Raw genomic sequence first — 16,117 nt, forward strand, 5'->3', positions numbered from 1 at the left:
TCAGCATGTTAGCATTTTCATTATTAGCATATTAGCATGCTGAGGTTACATTTAGTTCAAAGCACAACAAATTCCTAACCCGAACAGGTATTTTGTCAATGTATTGACACTCTATACATGATAAATGTGTCAGTTACCATTCAGCTTTGTTTTGTTTATAGCAGGAAAAATGTGTATTTTATTCTATAAATATTTTACATATATTCCTTTTAATTGTATCTGTAGACAGAAGATATGGTTGAGTTTTATCACTGCTGTTAAAACACTGTCACTGGCTGTTTTTTTGCTGCAACTGCAACACAACTCTTTCACAAAGCGCCTCTGTGAAAAAGGCCTCCCTTTGTGGTCTTATGCAGGCTTGCTTAAACCCTATTTGTTCCTCCATGAGCAATTATTAACTGAGAAAGATGGTGCCCAGCCACCTAACAATCTGTTGCTGTTCAGACAAGCCACAACTTGAAACTGTAAAACAGAAATGAAAGATCCATAAAACTTTGGATATTTTTTTGATAACAGGGAGGTTCTGGATAAAAGTGTTATATCAGTCAGTGTATGCTGAAATCTACATGTGAAATCTGAAAGGCCATAAGGCTTAGAGTAGATAAACAGAAACCGGACATGAGACATCTCAAGGTTGGCAGAGCCTAATTGGATTTCTTGGAAGTGGACAAAAATGTTCAGGTCAAGAGGTCAGTTCGTGTCTTGGACCTCCACACTGCTATAAAAAAAAAAGCCCCTATCTGACATGGAAAACATAACACTGTGGGCGCGCTTCATTTACCTGTTAAAGAGGCTAAAGATGGCATTTTGAAAATCTTATTTATGTCTTATTTTCTTACATGCTGTATGTAAAGCATTTTCTAGGTATTTATTTATTCATCCAAATAGTTGGATAAAAAAGAGAATGGAATTTCTTTTTACATATTTGTTTTTTTAGACTGATCTGGTGTGTGAACTGTCTTTTTGCGTTTGCATTAATCTGTACAAATACTTTGTTACTGTTCATAGGTTATTCAGGTATCAGTACTGTGTACATTTTACCTTAAAAATCAGAACGTTCTACTTCTTGCACTTTCAAAAGAGGCTTATTATTTTAGTTTGAATGTTTGAGGTGAATTATCAATTATCTTTTTTTTTTTTTATTAACATGACAGAAACTGACAAGGGACAGGAGAGGGAGACTGGTGAGAGGGAGACTTGTAAGTGGGAGAAAAGGTGTGTTTTACTTGAGTGAAAAAGGTGAATCAGTTATTCTCCTTCTGCCAGAGTTAGTTCTTTTAAACAAGTATATGTACTTCTACTTTAGTGAAGAAGTTGTGCACTTTTGCCACCTGCCAATCTGATCGTATTTTGTTCACTTGTGACATGTTTAAAGTGATTTGAAAAGGCTACTAAGTCCATCCTAGTAAGCCTGCCATTCTGACTTTTATGCAAAATGGTGCTTATTCACTCATGTGACTGATTTGTTAAATTGCTTATTATAAATGGGTGCATGCCTGCAAGGAGCTTACTATTTTTTTACTCAGTATAAGACAGATTAACAAGGCAGAGCCCATTTTGATATCAGTTTCAGGCATCAAAAAGATAATATTACTCTTAATGATGGGAGAGTCCCATATTACGAGATGTAGGATCCTTATTGCTGCCACTTACATATGAATGTGGAAGTGCACTGTTTGCCTCTGCTACAGAATGGCTCTCTGTGGTAAAGATCTGATAAAGGAGGTCAATTCCGCAAATGTTTGATCAACTTTTCCTCTCGGAGAGCATGCCAGGCCATCAAGTCAGAGAGCTGTGAATAACCCTCCGAGACGTGAGGAGCCAGACTTCCAGGTGTGTTAGATTTGACTCGGGCAGACATAAAAATAGCCTCTTGCCACAAAGATTTGCAGCTTATTGTTGCTGTTAAACATTTTTGCGTTAATGCCAGAATGAGTTGCATTTCAACGTATCGTCTTGGATGGTCTCTCCCACACTGCTTTTCTGGTTTTAATTTGCCACATTGCTGAAGCTATCAGAAGGGTTGGCATGGCACAGAAGCCTGAGCTGTAAAAGGCTTATTAGAGGTGAAAGCAGAAAGTTCTTGAAGTACTGGTCTGTGTGAAAGAGGGCCGCTGAATGAGTTTCAGTTTATTTCCTTTCTGTAACTACATAAGATTAAAAACTAAATTTAACTGGTTCGTTATTAAAAGCTTTGAAGGCGATTGCTTTTCCAAATTAATCTTTGCTTTTATGATACAGCTTCTGAAGGACTTTTTAAACCTTACTGTAACTTTATTGGGGCATCAAAAGATACCATCAGTTACTTATGAAATTAACTGAACTTGAACACTACAGTTTTAGGTTCAGTTTTGCTATACTTTCCATTTATCTCCCATCTTTTTGTCTAATTCTTTGTACTGCATGACTTTATCAATGGCTAAGTTAAAACCGTAAAAGCTGCTAATTTATATCCCTGCTGCTCATGAGTCATTCTACAGTCACAGAGGTTTTACAGCCTGTACTGAGGCACTGTGTTTTTTTTATTATCAATGATCTAAAGACAAAGAGAACACACACACACACACATACAAATCCTTTGCAGCCAGTGTCTCAGCCAGTGGAATTGATTTCAGCACTGAGAATCCCTACATTGTTTTCTCACTAATTATCATGCACCAAATCAACAGTGAAGGCATCAATCACCACGAAAGACACGGTTCCTCTTGAGGTGAAAAGCTATTAAACCTCACACACAAAATCCCCTTAATCGAAGGAGAGGATTGTTGTGAGAATGCATCATCTTAACTCACTGAATGCAGTAGTAAATCTACAGCCTTATGACAGCAATAGCAATAACAGTTCCTCGGCCTTGAAGGTGACCATGAGAAGAATGAGAGAAGCTTTGCTATTTTGTTTCAGCCAAAAGTGAGCTCTCGCATTAGGTGCATTGCTGGTAAATTCATTTTGAAAGCTTTTTCCCCAAAACCTCATACAAAATTTACATGGACCTCCAGTTTCATTAGTCTCTATCAGTTTGACTGACAGTTGCTCTCCCCTCTGAGGCTTCAGAGTGAAGTATCATGATCAGGTGACAGTGCTCAGAGGCTTCCTTGTTTACACACAGGCTAGGATGAAAAGAGCAGATATACTATTGACAGCTGGTTAATATAATAGAGCTATTTTTCCATCTTCTGTCTTAACTCTTGACCGCTTTATTTTGATATAATAAGAATAGATCTTTACTGTCATTGTGTTCAGAATAATGAAAATGACTATTTTGAGTATGTTGTACACAAAAGATTTGATGAGCTTTGTTCCAGAATGATTTATCTACCATTACAAAAAATGCACGCCAACTGCCGAGAATTGGGAGCTGGCACTGCCAAAACAGCACAGTATGATTTTGGAGGGTTCCTTTAATAAATAAGGAGTATTTGCCCATGAAAGTGGTTATCATTGAGGACAAAGTCATTTGGGTTATTTAAGTTTCCAGCATTTTTGTCTTTCAAAATGATATATTTACCTATCTTAATTAAATCCCTTCATTTTGCCTCGGAGCATGATTTGCCTCTATACCTCTATAATTTTGGCATGATAAAGACCGTTCAGAGGAAACCTTTCCCCAATATTTAATACGTAGGATCCATAAAGTTTAACACTGCACATAAGTAAAGAGAAAGCAACCCTGTCCTTGAAACTTTTATTTAACTTTGTTGAGGGTTAAGTTTGGAAAAGTATTATAATTATTGTATTTAATGTTATTCATTTGCTCTTTATTAATGATTGCAAAAATGCATGCATTTTTCATGTCAAAATGGACAATGTGTCTATGAAATCAAGCATTTTATTCAAATAAGTACTTTATTTGGGTTGCAACTAACAATTGTTATTAGATGATGATGCTGATATGAGAAGTGCAAATGGGATTTTGCAGGCATCGCTAAAAAGTGGTTTGAAAACATAAATACGTACCAGAGGCAGAATATTTTACAGTTTAACAATACATTTTATTGTCTAAATTGACATCAGTGCACTGATGTATTAAACAGCAGTTTGGAGTTGGAGCAGTTCGAAATAACAGTATAGGCCGATACTGATGTATTGTGATAGGCCAATATCAGCCAACCAATATGTCTGTAATATATCATAATTGTTCAGATTTTTTATATTAATGATTAATTAATTAGTGTATAAAATATCAGACAAAATATATTTAATTTACAATGACTTAAAATAGAGGAATTAAGCTAATTTTCCCATTTGAGAGGTTTGAACTATTGAATATTGTATTTCTGGTAGCTGATCTACTAATTAACTAAATGTATCCATCCTGTCCATCTTTCCCTAATTTTGTAAATGGCAGCTAGGTTGAAACAACAAACAGTGTAGACACAGTGTTCAGATGGAAGACTAGCAGTTTTTTTTGTTTTGATAGTACAAATGTTAGTAATAACATGACAATGGAATAGAAGAAGTCATACTGTAGCTGACCTGTGCTATTGGCAACATTGTGATAGTTGCAGAAGTTTGAAGTTTAAACACAGTGACTGAGAGAGCAAAGCTATTTCTTTGTGATGCCAGGACCGATTTGTCACCTCACATGCAGAAGGGATGACATCGATTAGACATACAACTGATTCACAAAAAAACAAAACACAGTGGCGGTATGAGTCAAAACCTGTCAGAGAGCCTCTCCGCTCATTGTATGAAGTCGGAAAAAGCAGGGAGGATTGACTTGGAGGTTTTACTCCCGACTCCAACAGACTCTCATAAAATCCATCCCCCAAGCAGTTTGAACGCAAAACACCATTTAAAGTTATATTCTGCAACAATGAAAGCTAATTTGTATGTGTGTAAATATGCATATAATTTAACATTGGAATTCTCTCCAGACATTGGTTTTGGTGAGAAATGGAGCTGCTCAACTCAGAAAAACAAGTATTCAAAGAGGAAAAAGCAATAAAATCTATTGCCCATTCAACAGCATATTAGTGTGTTCACTGGGTTTGTTTGTTTTTCGAGGAGGGAAAAAATGATTATCCTAATATTTTTCAGATGGCTAAGCAGTTTATGGTTGAATCTTGTAATTGCTGATGTTAAGTGACACCCCATTGCTTTCAAGATGGGGTTTACAGCTTCTCAAGAAGCAACACTACCTTCAAGGCAATTAGGAGGACACACTTCCCTGAGTGAGGGAAAGCATGCGACGACCAACTGTCTAGGGTATTGGCTGACATAGAGCTGATGTGTCTGATTTTTTTTTTTCTTGGCCGAGCACAGGCATGTGACTATCACTTGAAAGACTAGAGGTGGGGTGTCCTTACAATCCTTTCCCCTTGAGGAGGCCCATTTTTCATGCTTTATCTTGAAGAACCATCAGCTGTACAAGAACCAGCTAATTTGGGGAATTAAATGGCCAAATTTGGTTTTCCTCTTCCTGTCTAAATTTAACCAAAGCTACAGGGGGAGTTTGCAGGGAGGCAGGGGGGCATTACCACCCCCCCACCCCCCCAGCAGCTAAAAAATGCCACTACATTGAGTCCAAACTAGATCCAATACAAATACTTCTTGAATATATCAAAATATTTTTGGTTAACCATCAAAATATAATATTATTGTAAAAAGTGCCATGTCAGTGTCAAGATCCCTCTCTTTTGCAGTGTGTTATACCATGACAGGTGATCTTTTAGTGAGTATGAATATTTCAGTTTTCAGTTTCATGTGTACGCCTACTCATAGTGGTTTAAAAGGGTACATGAAAAGATGAAAGCCTAACAGTATAATAAAGGTCGAAACAAATTCATAAAAACTTTAACAAACTTTGTCTTTATCTCTGCTAGTGCACTTCCATTTTGTGTGCTCTTTCATGAAAGACAAATACCCTGCTTAAACCTATGTCTGATATAGTACAATGCCTAATGCCTTGTTGATTGGCAAGCTTGTGTCTACTGTCTTCTATTACTTTATTCAGTATCAGTAAAAAAAATCTTAAACTAAATGTGTATGTATGTGTATATATACATATATACGTATACGTATATATATATATGTATATGTGTGTGTGTGTGTGTGTGTATATATATCTGTATATATATGTGTGTGTGTGTGTGTGTATATGTGTGTGTGTGTGTGTGTGTATATATGTGTGTGTGTGTGTGTGTGTATATATGTGTGTGTGTGTATATGTATATATATGTATATGTGTATATATATATACAGTGCAAATTTCAAACTCTGCCTCTGACTGAAAAATTTGCACGTTAATGTCCAAAAGAGACATTCGATGATTAGTCGTGTCAGTAGAAAGCAGCAGGGTGCAACTTTCTATTAGCAGCATCCATCTGAAGACCAGAGGACATGCAATGACTTGCAGGGATTTGTACAATTCCCCACGCCTCCTCTGACCTCTATCTAGTGTGCTTAAGCAGGGCCCCAGAGGAAAGCTTGACAACAACATTCACTCACTTTATTATCATGGGACTGTACAGCATCAGCTGCAGGACACTAATTCATAGCTGGGCTACATTTTGCATAAGAACCTAAACTCATTTTAAAACCATCAGTATAATAAAGGGTGACCCAGTGCAGAGGGCTATACTGCAGGAGGGAAATCGGAAAGAAATACAGACCAGCCTTCTCAAAAAGTCATTTCCTTACACTTGGACCATATAATACAAAGCCAAGCCCAAATCTTATTTTTTGAAGATTGAAAGTCACATCTGTATCGAATACCCTGAAGGTTTAATAGTGGACCGTGTAAGCTGATCCTCTACATTTATGGAGCCTCCTAAAAAGATTCAAAGAAATCTCCCAGAGTTCGGTGAAAAGGAGGAAAGGTCACGCTAGAGAGAATAACTCCTATCATTTGAATCTCTCAAAGGAGAGATGAACATTGAACAGAAACTGAAAAGGGAACTGGAATAGATGATTTTAATTCAATCTGTAAGAAAGTACAGGTATGATAGAGTGTGGAACACTTCCATGCTCACTGACATTTGTATTATTAATGATCCCAGCTGTGGCAAAGACAATTCAAGCAAGGAGCTTGTCATGAATAAACCTTCACCTCAACACTAACAGCCACTGACCAACTAGTTCACGGAGAGGGCACTCACCTGGAGGTGAAGCACTCACGTATGTCCTGCAACTACAGAAATGACTGATGACTCTATAACAGACACCAAGTACACTAAAGTCTTTAATGCTGTAAATATGTCAGAGACATTATCTTGTGATTAAGGGCCGCTAGCTAACAATCCTAGGTTAGGCAACAAAAAAAACTTGGTTAGGGTCAGGAAAAGATCATGTTTTGACTTAAAAATACTTGTTGTCACCACAAACATGGCTGGAGATTTCCCGACCTCCCGAGGTGTCCCTAAAATTATCCGGTTGTGTAAATCTTACAAATGTTGAAACACCACAGGCCCTGGTCAAATATATTGAGTTGTTTCACACCTGTAAATGTTGAATCACAGTCTTGTAATGCGGTCATTACCTTTTCACTCCACCACCATCCCATACACCTCCTGATGTGACAGTCAGGTCATTAACACTTCATGTGTTTTGTAGATAAAGTCAATATGCAACATAGGCCTATGACTGGATCTGTGGTTTGCAAAAAAGTTAGCTTCCAACATTTTATTCTGCTGACTGGGCTATGTTGGTCACAAAAGGAGAATGAAGCACAAGATGGGATGTGGAAGGGGGTGCTGGAACGGAAATGACTAGCATTGAGTGGTTTCAGTTACATCCTCCAAACACACACACGTGCAGACACACACACACTCTGAAGATACATTATATCGCTCCCTTGCATACTTCCTCCTGGCTGAACATCATATAGCCCATTCCCCACACAACCTGCCTGAAGCCTCCCTGTTGGCCAATCTTCCCTTTGACAGAAACTGGCCTTCATCAGAGCTCCCTCTTCCTGCTGCATGTGGCCATGTGTCCTGGAGCATCACCCGCTGGCCGAGACAGCAAAATACCCACTGTGCTCCACGGGAATACCTCTTGGTGGGCGAGCATGCAGTGTCAAGATGACACGTCCATATGTTTGTACCCTTCATTTACCCGCAACAGAGAGATTCTTTATCACTTCATCCGCGGTGTGACAGAGAGAGAGTCACTCTGCCGACTGTGTGCGTGGCTGTCTGCGTGATTCATTACATTCTGGCACTTTATCAACATAATTGACGAAGCTGCCAGGTTGGACCCTGAATCACCTTTCAGTGATGTGAGTGACCTGATTGATCCATCGCTTTATGTTCATATTGACCCAGGTATGCGCTGTACTCAGGGGAGACACTTAGGCGCTGTGGCTGCCATGTCACATCAGGAATCATCATAGCAGAGAAGGACGGTAGAGTATCACAGAGACACCATGTTTTATACACACAGTCTGTGCTGACACTTGCAAGACCAATTCACTGGTGACAATACTTGTTTGTCTTAACGCCTTTAAATGTTACAAAACCAACAGTTCCCAACAGTGTACTTTTTTGTGATGTGAATTTCAGGTTAGTTAGAAATTTCAAAGCACTGAAACTGTAGTTGAACACAGCACGATGGTGGCCAAAGAGTGCAATAAATCTCCTTGAGCAAGACAATCAGCTCTTTGGTGGCAAACTTAACCAGCACCTGTGCTGTCAACACAATGTCAACAACAATCAGCAAATGGAATTGAGCTACACTTAATGATAATAATATATATATATATTTTTTTTTTACAGAACATGATACACAAATGTCATTTTGGACAAGAATTGTTATTGTTAAACTGTAAGAGATCTTGCCTAAATTGCATACATATCTTTGCATACATATACATATCTTTGAAATATGTGTGCTTACATATAATATATATATATATATATATATATATATATATAAATACATAAAAGAATATCGTCCAAAATAGTGGTATTGGCTTATGCCCAAAAAACTCAGTATTGGTCTTGTTCGGTCCAGAAGATGTTGCCAGCCAAAAATAAATGTAATTAAAAAATGATAATATGAATTGCTGCTTTTGCTGTTTTAAGTTTGCTATGTTTGTTTATGATCTGAGTGACACTTAGTGCAGGAAGTTGCAAATGAAAAAAAAACAACCTAGAACAATTATCCTGACATTTGTGTCATTTTTAGATTAGATTTAGAAAATGTACCAGTTTGCATCTTAACAATACAAGACAAAAGGCAAAGATACTATTGGCCCTTGGTCAAATAATGAATTTCAGTTTTTGGAAAAAGTTTGGGCATGTCCAACCTAAATGATCAGAAAATAGGGAAAAATATAGACCACAACATCCCACATTCCAAAGTGATTTCTTCTAAGAGCTTGTTTTGGCAGAAAACTTTTTTAAACATTTTTTTTTAAAGTTATTCAGTTTCCAGTTAAACAGAAAAGAACCAAATCCCTGAAACTGATGATTTAAAAAAACTGTAATTTTTGCTTGAACAACCAGTATTCTGAAAATTGGCTATTCAGTTAACTAATTGTTCAGTTTGTTTTTATTTTTGCTGTATCAATCAGGGCTTTTCAATGATAAAACCCTTTATTTTCTCAATTATTATCTAATCGTTACCATTGCATTGATGGTTCTTTTTTCCCAAATTTCATTTTGCTCTCATTGACCAAGGACTCGCAGGGCAGAGCAGTATCAGATAATGCATATGTTAATGCAGCGCATAATAATTATGCATGCAAATTGCAGCTGTACTGTATCCCCACCTCTGTTAGTTTGTTTGCGTTTGCGTTTTTGTTTATTGTAAATTAAATTGCAGCACATTCCTCACCAGAGGACCTAACCTCTGGACAGGCAGTGTTGGAGAAAGGACATTAGATTAACTGTCACTAGGATATTAATAAATTAAGAGAGGGGAATAGGGAGCGAGATTGTGTTTGAGAGGGAGAGAGAGAAAGCTTGAGAGAGAGGGTTTTAAAAAGCATAAATGCAGAGGGACTTCACTCATGAGGGAAGTTGAGCGGAGAGCTAACAGGAAGTCTTTTCCTCAAGAGGAAACCGAGACTCGTTACTGTAAATGCAACTGACCTCGTGGCTTCTGTCGGGAAGGAATTTATGCAGAGGAGACAGACAGAGAGATAAACAGGAGCTCATACAGTACAGAGGATCACCCTCCAGTGCATACACACAAGCTCTCTCCTTCCCTCCCTCCCTCCCTCCCTCTCTCTCTCACTTTCTCTCTCACTCGCCCACTTACTCAGTATCATTTCATCTCTCTCTTCCCCTCTCTCTCTCTCACACTCAGTCGCTGTGCTCTGACGGATGGGGATACACTGCCAAGGAGGACTTAGGGGCGAGAAGAGTGTGTTTCTTTTCTTCTCTGGTGTGTTTTCTTTCTCTTCCGCCTGGCTTTCGTCATGAGCTGTTAATTCCAGCCCCGGTCTCGAGGATGAGGAGGATCTATTTGTGAGGAAGACACAACAAAGGAAAAGGAAACAAGGAGCAACAGGGTGGTGAATTCTGCAAACCAGGAGTGAGCGAATAAGAAAAGGTTAGTAGAGAAAAGCTGCTTATTGTTAAAACAAACACCGTCTGCTGTTATTGTTTTACCTTCTGTTCTTTACTTTGTAAGATCTAACAAGACATTTCCTATTCAAAGCATTTCATATTCATGTGCTTTCCATCCATGAGTGTCTTTTAAAGCTTAAATTAAATGTCCCCACAGAGCAGTTTTCTAAATTGAACAGTTTCTCTCTCAAAATTAACAGTCCCCCAGATATTTTTTATTTCTAACACAGCAAGCCTCTAGGTTGGTTACTTTGCAAGTTTCCCCACTAGGTCAAACCAACTGTGTAATTTCCCAAAGGTGTACAGTAAGCTTCTCAGGTGGAGTCTCTATGCTTTGGTGATGTAGCAGTGAGTGAGCTGCAGGAAAAGGCGAGGACAGCTCGCTCTCATCTGTGCTCCACAGCCGTCACTTTACACAGGAGGCAATTAAGCGAGATTGGCAGCCGACGCTGCCGGTAACTTGGAAACAGGCGTGTGGGAGACGAATGGTGGCACATGATAGGATTTAGGGGAGAGAGGAGGAAGGAGATTCCCTTTGTTCAGTGACACAAAAACCTGCTCCTCAGAAATACCCTGCTCTTGCCTTTGTGACTGCGCGACAACTGGCTCTGGGGCAGCAGTTGGGTGCTTTTATGTTTTTGCATGACAGTGAAGATTGTTCGAGTGTGTGTACTGCAAGCACATGTGCGTAAGTGTGTTAGTGTGCAGCTGCATGTGTGTTCATGCATGCACCAGGATAATACGTCTCTGGTCAATATTGAAGGTAGAAGGTCTCCTAGGTGAGTCTTCACGTTCAATACCCACAAGTGGATGAAATTATTCACAGTTTGAACCCGTCAGACAGTCAGAGAATAGGAAAAATAATATAAACATTATGCCCCCCTTTGTATATTGTAATGCCTGGATGAACCATTGTGCAATTTCTGTAATGAATGGGTGAGTAGTTGTGTAATTTATATAGTAAATGAGCTCCCCAAGGACTCTGCCTTTGTTCAAGCTGTATTTATGTACAGGATGTGATTGAAAAAATTATCCTTGAAACCAATAAAGACCTATTGTGTTCACTATTTCTCACAAAGGCTTCTCGCAGCCATTTTTCATCCTGGAGAAGAAAAGTGTGCCTGGAGACAGCGAGGTTGTCCTTTGGCTCCTGGTGACAAAGGCCTCTGATGCAAGCTGATGAGTGTTTTTTAATCTGTTGATTATTCACTCGATCAGTTGATTTGTGCTTGCCCAAGATGACATCCTCCAATGTCTTGTTTTGCTAAAAATGAAATTAGTAAAGTTTGACTCAAAAAAATAAGTAATTGTCGGCAGTTAACTTAAACAATTAAACTGCAGCTCTACTGATGAGCGTCAATGTTTTTTAAAGATTCTCTGTGGGTTGGAGGGTTGGGGCAGTTTGATTAAAACTGTATTAAAGAAAGCTTCATAGAACAGAGAGTATCATGTTCTCAGTGTAAACACAGGTGGAGGCACATGGTGCAGTTACTCTGAGCTGTGTGTGTTTTGACACAAAAGGAAAGATATTGAATAAGCCTAAGCCTTACTGTCCATCCATTTCAGTGACAGCCAAGTGTTGATCCACGTTCAGCAGGATGTGTTTATACTATTCGCTTTTAAAAAGGGTAATTCAGCTGCAGATTGGCGTAGTGACCGTCCTCGCTTTGTGTTTAGTCTGGACTGTGTGTGTTTTTTTCACACGATCACCTCCACAAGAGTGACCGAACGTAAGTGAGGTGAGGACAGTTGAGTCTGACCATCAGTCATCAGCAGGACTGTTTCCTGTGTCACCTTGTGTCAGACACACACACACACACACACACACACACACACACACCACTGCCACACAGGGACTGTTATCGTGAGTCCATCAGTGGCTCACCGACTTTCCCGTCTAGGAGGAGTCATTGACATTGAGAGGGTGTTAATGTTCCCTTGGTGCACACATTAAATCATAGGAGGAGCACGGAGAGGCGTCGTGACCAGTGTCTTGGCAGAAGCCCTCAAGGTGAACATTTTGAGTGAGGAGCATTTCAAATTCAGAACAGATGATCAAACCGGTGTCAAACTGCAGAGAAGCTGGCGGCACCAGATGCAGACAATCTTTTGGCAGAGGAAGAGTTTTCTGTGCCTGAATCTCAAACATAAAAGTCAATAGGCACGGAGCTGAAATTAATACGACTTTGCTATCGTCATCTCACGGATGGTGGTTCTTATCACGGTCCAGATGAGGCAAGAAAACTCGCGGCTATACCGAGCGGCATTTTCTGTTCAGCTATCATCGCTGCAAGCCTAATCCAGCCATATATCTGGACATATCAGAGTGCAGGCAGACTGGGTTATTTAGGAGCAAGCACAAACTGAAACTGTGTTTCATGGTGATACTGAAGTGTGTCCACAGTTTATCACACACAAACAGGAGACAATTTCTGACTGGGAATTGAACATTTTTCTCAGCTGAAACTGTATTTTATAAATGTCTCTGGTGTAAAGGACTGAGTCATACCCGGACAGAAATCTAATTACCCTTTGAACACTGCCATCCTTCTAAATCTGCATGAGCTCCTAGGAAGAATAGAAAACTACTGGAACCTTATGTGAAACTTCATGCCAGTTACAACAGGCATTTTATTTTTAACTAGGTAATAACTCATATGTAAACATCTTCCTTTTGCCTCCTAACCTCTGAAATGTAAAACAGATACATATTTCATGTATCACCACCTGATGTTAAATGTGAATGTTTAAAAGTGAACATTCTGTCATTATATACTGTAGTCCACAAAACATTTCTGGAGCTTCACAGCAAAACAGCATTGCAGCATTCTCCAGAACAACAACAACTGACTTATTTTATAGGGGTAAAACATAAACTGGTTCCATATAGATCCTCTGGCATAATCCAGATCTCTGGGAGCCCTGAGATTGCAAGTTTATTTGAAAAGATGTAATTTACAACCACAACCACATTGCAGGCTAATGCTTTTAGCTAAGCAGCCACAGTGAAAGTTGCGACTTTAAAAAGGGTATAAACGTCTTTCCAAATCAATTTATCAATCTCAGGGCTTCCAGAGTCTTTGATTACTGTGTATAGTAGACACTGACTAAATTTTCATTTTTGGGTAAACTTAAGGCTCTTAAGACCTTAACTTTATGCAATCGAGGAGTGGGCAACATGAAGCCCCGTCTCTGAGAACTCTATGCAGTTCTAACAGACTGCATTGCACAGCTGCTACATAGACAAAAGTAAAGTGGAAGTAGCAGATGCCATTGACAGATACATTAAGGCTGTTTTCAGTCTGGATTTGTTTGATTTTTATTGCCCAAGTTTGATTGCCCACCCTCCCCCCAAAATACTCTTTACTAAGCTTGTTTGCTTTAGACTTTTACTGCCATCGCATAATGCTTCTCTTATCACAGTGCAGCTGCAAACCACGTCTGCACCTGTTTGACCTTCATAGGTAAAATGGAGAACAATCAACAGGTGAAAGTGCCAACGTGTTCCCAGCTCAAGGGACAGCTGCATGTGCAAGCCACAAAGATATGAAAAAGATTTTTCTCTTAAAAAAAAAACTTAAATGTATTCTTTGTTTAGTACAACAAATAGTACAAATGTCTGTCAAAGTTTTTCAAGTTAATCCAACCAAAAGTCATAAACCTTAAGCTATTCAGTTACCCATTGTCAGAAAACAGCAGAAAACAGCAAATCCCCACAGCTGGAAAATACGTGTTGCTTGATAAATGCCAATCAATCACTAAATCTTTGCAGATTTATTTTCTGACAATCAACTAATCGATTCATCAACTTTTAGCACTAATTATCACATGGCATTTAGTTGAGTTTGAATGTCACATAATTTACCATAAGGCATTTTGCTGATGCCCATTTCGCTGCATTTAATGTACTAATGTGCGACTAATGATTTTACTGTGACATGAGTACGAGAATTTTCTTCTGTTACGAGTCAGTATTGATTTCTGACGGCTGGCCAGCCATACAGCAGTTTAACTTGAACTGACCAGGCACCAGTTAGTTCAGGCTGATCTAAGTTCCATGTTTAGTTTGAGCCCTGAGTTCAGAGCAAGTTTTCATTATATAAAATACATGAATGTTGATACATGATTCAGAATAAACTGCCAGTGTGAAAGCCCCTGAAGATGCTGAAATATTTATTCTAATGTTCAGTGTAAGGTTGCCTGCTCTTTGGAATATTATCCTTGAGTTGTACTTTGAAACAGGGATTCAACCCAGTTTAAAAGCTAGAAGTACGGCACAGAGATACGTCTATCTGAACATCTGAACTGAACCAAGGCTTTTTATCTGACTTTTCTGAGTGCTCATCCCACATTTACCCCCTGCAACATATCATATTGAACAGTTTCCAACTGAGAGTATAACTCATTAATAACACCAACAGCACCAACGGCAGCCAAATAATTACATTCTCTAACCCAAAATAAACAGCAGCATGCAGTCACTCAGTGTGCGCAGACTGGTCTTGTTTTCCGATCTGTGGTGCAGAAAACTCTGCATTCATTTTCATTTGGCCTGTCTGTCATCATGACATCTCTCTCCTGAGGGTTCACACCGAGTTCCCCTGCCCCCGGCTCTGTGGATGTGTGTGCTTGCTTGTGTGCGTACAATTGGGTGTTCAGTTACCATGCATGTTTTTTATGTGTGTGCTTTAATTTGTTTTGATCTCCACATGCATGTGTCTTTGTGCTAGTTAGAAAGAAAGCAAGAGTGTGTACAGTATGCATATGTTAACAGCTGTGTGGCTGAGAATATACTGTAAGTGTGTGTGTGTGTGTGTGTGTGTGTGTGTGTGTGTGTGTGTGTGTGTGTGTGTGTGTGTGTGTGTGTGTGTGTGTGTGTGTGTGTGTGGAGAGAGTGTGCATGGCCATGTTATGCGTATGTGCATGAGCGGACGAGGAAGAATGTAATGAGAGATAGAGGCAGATAGAAGCAGGTGCCTTTTGATGCCGGCTTCTCCTCAATATCAGATTCCCCTGAACAGATGATAATCGAGCAGAGGCCTGTAGAGCGAATCTCTGTCACACACACACACACACACACACACACACACACACACACACACACACACACACACACACACAGTCTCTATTCATCAGCTGTAAGGGCTCGCTGTCCCTCCATGTGGTCTCTATGTACTTCAATGCTGTAACCATTAGATGCCAGAGGCAGAAAGCCAGCTAGCACTTTGTCCTATTGTACTGTCAATGCTAATAACAGTAGCTCGCTCCCGTGGTAACTATGCATCCCAAACCCTTTGGGCGAACTGTAACGCTTCTGTTTTTAACAGCCACCCAAGACCACAGGGTGAAATTCAGACACAGGTTCACCTAGTGGCAGTTATGAAAATTAATGCGCTGTTTGCTTTGTGTTGGTGTGTACCTGTGGACAACACAAACGTAAGGAAGGAAGGTCACATCGACCCAGCTGAAAGGGTTAAATCACGCATGAATGATCATTCATGAGAGGAAAAAAAGAATACTTCAGGGAAATCAGAGGTTTGGCAAATATTTACTGGAGTGGACTCATTATGCAAATGAGTATCTATGCTTATTGTTCATTCGCC

At 39.4% G+C, this 16,117-nt stretch overlaps 1 protein-coding gene across 6 annotated transcripts in view; it reads left to right on the forward strand.

Moving 5' to 3' along the window:
- Positions 1-16,117, forward strand: part of shisal1b (shisa like 1b) — a 142,965-nt gene that overhangs the window by 82,306 nt on the left and 44,542 nt on the right. For 4 of the 6 annotated variants that reach the window (XM_030426335.1, XM_030426338.1, XM_030426333.1 and 1 more), the window contains one exon: positions 10,252-10,497. The exons of 1 other annotated variant lie outside the window; for it this stretch is intronic. The gene's annotated coding sequence lies outside the window, so the exon portion shown is untranslated. Of the gene's footprint in view, positions 1-8,264; positions 8,345-10,251; positions 10,498-16,117 lie in introns of all 6 variants that reach the window. One more of the 6 variants, XM_030426334.1, reaches the window with a different exon arrangement.

The sequence above is a fragment of the Sparus aurata genome, chromosome 8 (genome assembly GCF_900880675.1).
Source record: "Sparus aurata chromosome 8, fSpaAur1.1, whole genome shotgun sequence".
Lineage (NCBI taxonomy): Eukaryota > Metazoa > Chordata > Actinopteri > Spariformes > Sparidae > Sparus > Sparus aurata.